Here is a 9,172-nt window from a genome sequence, read left to right as displayed (position 1 = left end):
GCTCAGTAGGGAGATTGTCTGTGTGACATTCCTACTGATGCCGTTGGGGAGGTATGCTCAGTATGGAAATTGTGTGTGTGAAATTCCTACTGATGTCATTGGGGAGGTATGGAAATTGTGTGTGTGAAATTCCTACTGATGCCATTGGAGAGGTATGCTCAATATGGAGATTGTGTGTGTGAATTTCCTACTAATGTCGTTGGGGAGGTATGCTCAGTATGGAGATTGTGTGTGTGAAATTCGTACTAATGCCAATGGGGAGGTATGCTCAGTAGGGAGATTGTGTGTGTGAAATTCCTATTAATGCCGTTGGGGAGGTATGCTCAGTACGAAGATTGTGTGCGTGAAATTCCTACTGATGTCATTGGGGAGGTATGCTCAGTATGGAAATTGTGTGGTGAATTTCCTATCGATGCCACTGGGGAGGTATGCTTAGTATGAAAATCGTGAATGGGTTGAAAGTTGGAATTATGTGATCTATTGTATTATGCAAAGTATATAAATGTGAATTTATGTATACATAAATATGTAATGAGTTAGAATGCGAAATGATTATGAGATATGAAAGAGTGTGTTGTATAACATAAATAATGGAAGCGAAGTAAAACTCTCTACCTGAGGGCTTACTGAGTAAGGTGAGTGCTCTGATAGGTATCAGGTGTGGCCATTCCTAGCCGCATAACGTGTTAGGGCAGAGGGAAGATACCTGTATGGGCGGGTAATCTTCCCTATTCTCAGGAAATTCGCAGGTAAAAATGTGTTGGAATGATTGATTTTGAGAAATGATTTTAAAGCTTATAAAAGCTTGTGTTGTATATCTATATGATTATGAGAACATGTTTATCAATGTATTTTCTCAAATGAAATGTTGTTTTGAAAAGTAAAGCACGTTATAACTTAACTCATATGGCCACACACTGTAATTAATTTATTCCTTCTTACTGAGATGTGTCTCACCCAAATTATCTAAATTTTTCAGGGAGCAGGGATAGGCCAGGTGATAGAGCTCTGTGACCATAGGGAGTTGGGACCCTGACACACAGGGTGATTTTCTGGACTAGGGGAAGTGTAATTCCCCTAGAGTTGAGTTGTTTTTGAGTCTGTTATGGTGATGTATATAGATGTATGTGTTAATACTCTGAGTATTGTATTCTGACTGATATGTATATACGGTCTTCCGCTGTTAGGTTGTATAATGAAATAATTTTTAACTCGGTACCCAATGCGGGTCAAGTCCTATGAATGGTAATATGGTGGTTGACGTGGCCGATTTATGGATGTTGTTGATGATGTGTGGATATTTATTTATTATCATTTATTTTTTTTAAAAAAAGTAACAATAAAGAATAAGTATCCTCTTCCCCGTATTGACGATTTATTTGATTAGTTCCAAGGAACCCGGGTCTAATATAAGATTGATCTTTGATCGGGATAACATAAGGTAAAAATTAAAGCAGAGGATGTTCCAAAGACAGCTTTCCGAACTAGGTATGGCCACTACAAGTTTTTTTTTATGCCCTTCGGATTGACTAATGCACCGAAAGTGTTTATCAACCTAATGAATCAAGTATTCCACCAGTATTTGGACAAGTTCCTTGTTGTTTTTATTAATGATATTCTGGTCTACTCAAAGAGTTTTGAGGAGCACGAAGATCATCTGAAGATGGTGCTACAGATGTTAAGAGAAACGAAGTTGTATGCTAAGTTTAAGAAATGTGAATTCTAGCTGAGCGAAGTTTTGTTCCTTGGATATATGATATTCGGGAATGGTATTTCGGTAGATCCGAGCAAGATAGAAGCAGTGGTGAGTTGGACGAGGCCAAGAAATGTTTAGGAGATCCAAAATTTCTTGGGTCTGGAGGGGTACTACCAGCGGTTTGTAGATGGGTTTTTCCAAATTATCATGTCCTCTAAAATGGCTCACAAGGAAAAGCGTAAAGTTCGAGTGGATCGACGAATGTGAGTAGATCTTTTAGGAGTTGAAGAAGTGACTCGACACTGCACCAGTTTTTACCATTCCATCAGAGGATGGAGATTATGTGATCTACAGTGATGCATCTCTAAAAAGACTTGGGTGTGTATTGATGGAACAAGGAAAGGTTGTGGCATATGTGTCTCGGCAACTTAAGGAATATGAAAAGAACTACCTAACGCATGATTTAGAGTTGGCTGCAGTGGTGTACACCTTAAAGATTTAGAGACATTATCTGTATGGTGGTAAATGTGAGATCTTTATAGATCATAAAAGCTTGAAATACTTATTCACATAGATTGAGTTGAATATAAGGTAGAGGTAATGGTTGGAGTTAATTAAATATTACGACTGTACCATCAGTTACCACCCAGGGAAAGCAAATATGGTAGCTGATGCCTTGAGTCGAAAATCAAGGAATGCCTCTACGTTAGCAGTACTGATGCAGCATTAGATTATAATGGATTTGGAAAGGCTTGGGGTAGAACTGGTAAAGGGAGATCACCAGGAATTTATTTCTAGTCGTGTACTTTAGCCAACTTTCCTAGAGAAAATTAAGATCGCTTAGATGCAAGATACATAATTAGTAAAGATCATAGATAAAGTACAGGGTGGACAGGGAGCTGATTTTACTATTTCATATGATGATGCTCTAAGGTTCAATACCAGACTGTGTGTACCTACAGATCCTAAAACTAAAAGAACAATCTTAGAGGAGGCGCATCGATCCTTGTATATATTGCACCCATGAAGCACTAAAATGTATAGGGATCATCGAGAATCCTTTTGGTGGGATAATATGAAGAAAGAGATAATTGAGTATGTAGAGCAGTGTTTGACGTGCTAGAAGGTAAAAGCTGAGCACCAGAGATCGGCTGGAAAATTATAGCCACTCCACATTCCTGAGTGGAAGTGGGAACATATTTCGATGGATTTTGTTACAGGATTGCCACCAATACTTCATGGTCAAGCTGCTATCTGGGTGGTCGTGGACCGACTAACAAAGACTGCCCACTTTCTTCCCATCAGAGTTGGTTACTCAATGAGTAAGTTGGCAAAGATATATATTGGAGATACTGCGACTACATGGAGTGCCTCTGTCCATCATCTTTGATCGAGACCCACGGTTCACATCGTAGTTTTGAAAAAGTTTACAAAGAGCCATAGGTACACAACTAACATTTAGTATAACCCTTCATCCTAAGACCAATTGACAGATAGAGAGGAAAATTCAAATACTAGAGGATATACTGCGAGCTTGTGTATTAGATTTTGGTGGTAGGTGGATCCGATACATGCCACTAGCCGAATTTGCTTATAATAACAGCTATCTGGCTACCATTGGGATGGCACCATATAAGGCGTTATATGGTAGGAGGTGTTGATCTCCTTTGTACTAGGATGAAACTAGGGAGAGATAGATTTTGGGACCATTGATGGTTTAGCATACTTCAAAGAAAATCAAACTTATCGAAGATAGAATCCGAACAACTCAGAGTCAGCAGAAAAGTTATGCAGATACTAGCCAGCGAGAATTGGAATTTTGTGTAGGAGATAATGTATTTTTTAAAATTGCACCAATGAAAGGGGTGATGAGGTTCGGAAGGAAGGGTCAGATGTGCCTTAGGTACATTGGGCCATTCAAGATTCTAGGAAGAGTCGGTCCGGAAGCCTACAGATTAGCCTTACCGCCATTTCTGTCCAGAATTTATGATGTGTTTCATGTATCGATGTTAAGGAAATATGTTTAGGATCCCTCTCACGTGATTAGCTATGAGGCACTCAAACTTGGAGATGCCTTGTCTTATGAAGAAGTACCTGTTCAGATTCTAGATCGAAAGGAACAGAAGTTACACACAAAGAAGATTCCACTGGTAAAAGTATTACGGTGTAACCATGCAGTTAAGGAGGCTTCACAGGAAATAGAGGAACAAATGTACCAGCGTTATCCACATCTATTCAGTGGAGATCAGAGATGAGATGTTAAGAATAAAATAAATAGTAGTGTATGTATATTTTCACTTGTATAAGGTAGGATAGTTAGTATTTTTGGTTTTAGAATATAAGTAGTTTTGGGAGAGTTTTCTTTTTCTTCAAATGATTGTAATCTTGCAAAGATCTTTCTTGTTACCAAAGTATTCCTCTGCCATAAGTGAGGATAATTAATAAAATTGTACCGAGTTTTCCTTAGAGATTGGTATATAATATAAATAGAAAATTTCGAGGACGAAATTTTATAAGGAGGGGAGAATGTAGAGACCCGGAAAATATAATATTAAACATAAATAAGGAAAATAGGAAAATAGGTTGGGTGAAGAGAAAATAGGTGACGATTTTCGAAAGAGCTAAGAAAATCGTGGATAGTTATGTGGTTTTACCGCAGCTGAGTTAATGGGTAAATGGTGAAAATTGGTCTGGTTAAAGAGAAAACCAGTGACGGTTTTCTGGGAACCTAAGAAAACCATCGATGGTTTTTGCCAAGTATAGAATGCTTATAAAGGGCTGCATGTCATTTTCTTGTTAGAAAAACTCTCTCTCTCTCTCTCTCTCTCTCTCTCTCTCTTCATTTTCTCATTCTAGAATAGCCCAATTGATGATCAGAATCTGTATCTACGGCCTAGAGGCAATTCTCTTCAAATTGACCAGAGCAAAATTGTGTTTTGAGAATCCCATGCACCATCCCAAACTGAGGTAAGGAAGTTGTTTATGGTGTTAATTGTTGTTTTAATTTTTTTTAATGGGTATATAGTCCTAGGAATATGAATATAAGCATAATTCTGGGGTGAATTGATTAATTGAGATTTATGGAATACAGGGTTTTGGCATGAACGCCGCAGGCGCGTGTTTAGGGTTCTTGTGAGCATTTCCTTAGGAAATGAGGTAAAGGCGATAAATAATTAATTATTTGATGTTTCCTTGGTTAAATAGAGTTTATGGATCCAAGGAAAATGTGAATGTGATATTATTCTTGGGTTATATGATTTCAAGATTTTAGAGTTTCGAACTCCGCGGGCATAATTATAGTATTTTTAGTAGGCTTCTCGATAATCAGGTAGGGGGAATAAGTTACGCTAGTTAATTTAGGGAATTTTATCAATTAAATTATGACATGTGTTTATGGGATTTGAATTTTATAACTGTGGTATATGATGAGTCCCTAGAATATATGATTTTAGACCCTCATCTACCTGTGCTTATCCTCATTTTATTATGTATTTAACCAGAGTTATTATTGTTCAAAGCTATACAACGTTTGTTTGTATTTTTAGGAAAAATAGGTTAAAATAATGGAGTTAGGAATTACAATAAGCCAAGGAGGATTTGGAGGATTCAAAGCTTGAATTCAGACATTTAGCCAAGCTCTAGAGGCTTCAGATCATAAATGGACTATAAGATGATGCTTGACCATGTGGCACGACCAGCGAACCACAGGGGCAACTTAGTCTTCCACTATAAACTCCAAGGTTTAGACTGAGATTAGAATGCCGCAAGGTTCAACCAAGAACTCAACCAAATGACCCGCTGGGGCGACCATGTCAAGATATTAAGACAATTGAAATTTAGAAGTACCAAGAGTCTCGACGAAGCGTTCGACCAAGAGACCTTCAAGGGCGACTATGTCGAGATACTGAGATTTCCTAAAGAACGAGATATTGAGAGTCTTGACCATCGTCTCGACCATCAAAGCCCTGAGGCACAACAAAGTTGAAGACATGGAAGATTCGAGTGCCTGGCTTCCCATGAGTCTAGACTAGGGCACTCACAAGAATGACAGAGGAGCGACTCAGTCAACAGCGAAGATCTTCTGCACGAGATTTGCTGCAAACCTTCCTAATTTGTAAAACAAACGTTATAAACCCTAGAGTCTATAAGTATTTGTTACGAACACAACCTCTAGGTTCCTCTTTGGCCTCTCTTAGGTGAGTGACAGACCTAGGAAATCATTAAGAGCCAAAATTGAATAGGAGTAGTGTAGTTTTGGTTTGTGTATGGAGTGTCCAACGGCTTGTGACAACTGAGAGTGTTCATGCAACAACCGTGTATATTAGGCTCTCCTCTTATTCTTCTACCATTAGTTACAGAAGTTTGGAATGATAGAAGGATGATCTTTTTACTCATGCTTTCATTTATTGCTTTCAATTCACTGCTTTTCATTTACTTGTTGTGTATTTGATGAAATGTTGCAGATAAGGATAAGCACTGCTACGTATCAGTCAGAGGGAAATAGTCAGCTACGGAACCGCGGAGGTATTTTTTATCATTTAGACAGGGTATACTCTGGTTCCCGACCATAGTCCAAACGGTTGGTGCACCCTTGCTACCCTATGCCCTCGATAGCCCCTCTCCCACTTTGGCTCGCTCAGGTTAGTACTTCTATGGAAGTCTGGATGAGTGTAGTTAGAGGCACGACGTCTAGAGTCTGATTTAGATCACATTCTCGCTTTGTAGGAGTAGGGTAACTTAGAAATTTATTTCTTTTTTTGGTAGTTTAGATTTACTTGATTTCTTTTACATGCTTTCCAGTAGTTGTTAGACAACCACAATTGCAAAATACCATCTTTCACTTTTTTTTCATAACAAGGCTTTAGTAAACTAAATTGGAAGTAGTTTAATAACTGTGCTTCAAGTCTCTGTGGATCGATACCCAACTTACCCACTTTCTTCTAAACTTGGGATAGTTAGGTTTTATAAATATTATTTTTGGTAGTTAAGGACCCAAGCCTTGGCGAGCGTACCAAATTTTGGCGCCTTTGCCAGGGACTTGGCTACAATTATAAGCCAACTTTTGCTTTAGAGTATTATTTCCTTGTTCTTTTGATTTGCTCTCCTTTTATTTTCACTTTCTCTGTTCATTTTATTTTCTTTATTTTGTTTCCTATTTTTGAAGCTTGAATCCGTGTGCTTACACGCGTGTATGTTTGGTCTGCGTTCTTTGAAACCTGAGATAATTCCCATAGATCTTGAGATTGAAAAAGTTTTTAGGTTCCTTAGGAAACCTATCTCTAATCCGGAGAAGGTTGAGTCGTCTAAACTAAAAGCAATGGCCGAAGATAACCCCCCAGTTCCCGCTAAACAAATCCTGGAACCCCATGCTCCTCACTTGCTTGTAGTGCGAGAGTAACACCTTCAACCTCTTAGGGACTACTTTGTACCTAATGAATACACGTCACCATCTTGCATCCGGTTCTCGGATGTCTAGGCGACACAATTTGAGATTAAGACTTCGATTATCTCGATGCTGCCCAACTTTCATGGGAACTCTACGGAAAATCCTTATCAGCATCTAGATGAGTTCTTAAATATTTGTTCCACCATCCGCATCCCTAATTTCAGTGATGATGCTCTCCATTTTGGTTTTTCTAGTTCTCTCTTAAGGATAAGACCATATATTGGCTGACGTCCTTACAATTGAACTCGGTGACCAACTAGGCCACCATGCAATATGAATTCCTTAAAAAGTACTTTCCAATTGGGAAGACGGATCAACTTCGAAGAGCCATCACAAGTTTCTCACAAAATTATGGGGAACTCTTTTTCGAGACTTGGGAACACTTAAGGGACTTGCTCTGAAAATGTCCACATCACCAAGTCCCTAAGTGGCAATTAGTCCAAACTTTCTACAAAGGGTTGGCAAAGAGAGATAGGTTTATGGTTGATGCGTCGTGCGGAGGTACTTTCCTCACTAAGCATAAGAACGAGGCCTGGATTCTTTTTAAAAATTTGGCGAAAAATTATCAACAGCACATGGATGCCACTCATAGACTACATAATCTATCGACTTCTAAACCTATGGGAGTCTACGAGTTGACTGCAAATAAGGACCTATCCCCCACTTTGCGTGCTATATCTAAAATATTATATCAATGCTTTTCCCTAGGACCGCAGACAACAGCGTGTGCAGAGGTTTGTGCAATCTACTCTGACCCTTCCCATTCATGTTACAATTGCCCTCACGCACATTCCCAACTTGAGCTTGTGCAAGAGGAAGTAAAGGCCACTCATAATTGGTATGATAAGCCATCCAACGACCCTTATTCGAATTCGTACAATCCTAAGTGGAAACAACATCCTAACTTCTTCTGGAGACCGCAAGCTCCGGGATTTCAAATCCAAAGACCTTAACAAAACCCTAATGCTGTGCCTCCATGCCCATATCAAAATTTTCAAAATCACCAGGACTCAGCCCCCATACCTTCAACCGTTTAGCATATGCCTTCACCTCAATCCAAATATGATTCATTTTAGGAGACGATGTTGATAGCCCTTAATCGAATTGAAGCTGACCATCAAGTGGATTGGCAACTCCTTCACTCCCATTCCCAATCTATCGTAAAGCTAGAAACCATCATGGGACAGCTAGCTTCTACTCTAAGTCGGAGGGATGAGGTTAAGTTACCAAGTCAGACCATAATAAATCCAAAAGGACAATATAAGGTAGAATGTGAACCAGATGTTGACCTCTCATCATACTTTGAGCAGGCCCAGGTGGTAACCACATTTAAAAATGGTAGGCTGACAAATGAACAAGGCAAAGGGTAGTTGAGCATGGGGGAGATTCCAGATGAAAAACTGGAAGCTCCCAATGTGGATTCATGCACTCTTTCTTCCTTTAGTCAAGTACAAAGACCATTGAATATCACACCTACCACCAGAAGGACCACACCTCATTTCGCCCCCCATAGGGCTTTTCACGGCTACCTAGTGACACACTCGGCAACCCCACTTGCTCCCTCTATATTTAGGAAAGAGACTTCCACTGAGTCCATCTAGGACATGTTTACACAAGTGAGAATAGATAAGTCTCTTCTCGATGACATGAAGCAATCGCATGCGTTTATAAAGTTCCTAAGGGACTTGTCAACACAAGAGATAGAATCAAGGGTGCACCTGGATGGCTTGGTTAAGTAGGCTGAGCATATGAGTGTCATAATACTAAAGCATTTTGTTCCTAAACTAACAGATCCTAGCTCACCTACTATTTCGTGTGTAATAGGAAATTACACCATTGAGGGGGCCTTTCTAGATTTAGGAGCAAGTGCGAACATCCTTTCATACTCGGCCTATCAAAAAATCATCCCAGGAGTGTTGCAACCCTCATCGGTTTATTTATGTCATGCTGATCAATCTCTTAAGCAACCCCGGGGTGTGGTAGAAAACGTGATAGTCAAGGTGCAAGACTTCCATTACCCTATTGATTTC

General features: G+C 39.4%; 1 non-coding gene across 1 annotated transcript; it reads right to left on the bottom strand.

Moving 5' to 3' along the window:
• Positions 1–7,457: 7,457 nt before the first annotated feature.
• On the bottom strand, positions 7,458–7,563 carry LOC131161131 (small nucleolar RNA R71). Its single transcript, XR_009138290.1, has one exon. It is a non-coding gene; the product is annotated as a small nucleolar RNA R71 (small nucleolar RNA).
• Between the last annotated feature and the right edge of the window lie 1,609 nt (positions 7,564–9,172).

This window comes from Malania oleifera, chromosome 7, assembly GCF_029873635.1.
Source record: "Malania oleifera isolate guangnan ecotype guangnan chromosome 7, ASM2987363v1, whole genome shotgun sequence".
NCBI classification, from domain to species: domain Eukaryota; kingdom Viridiplantae; phylum Streptophyta; class Magnoliopsida; order Santalales; family Ximeniaceae; genus Malania; species Malania oleifera.
This window is presented reverse-complemented; position numbering and strand designations above follow the sequence as displayed.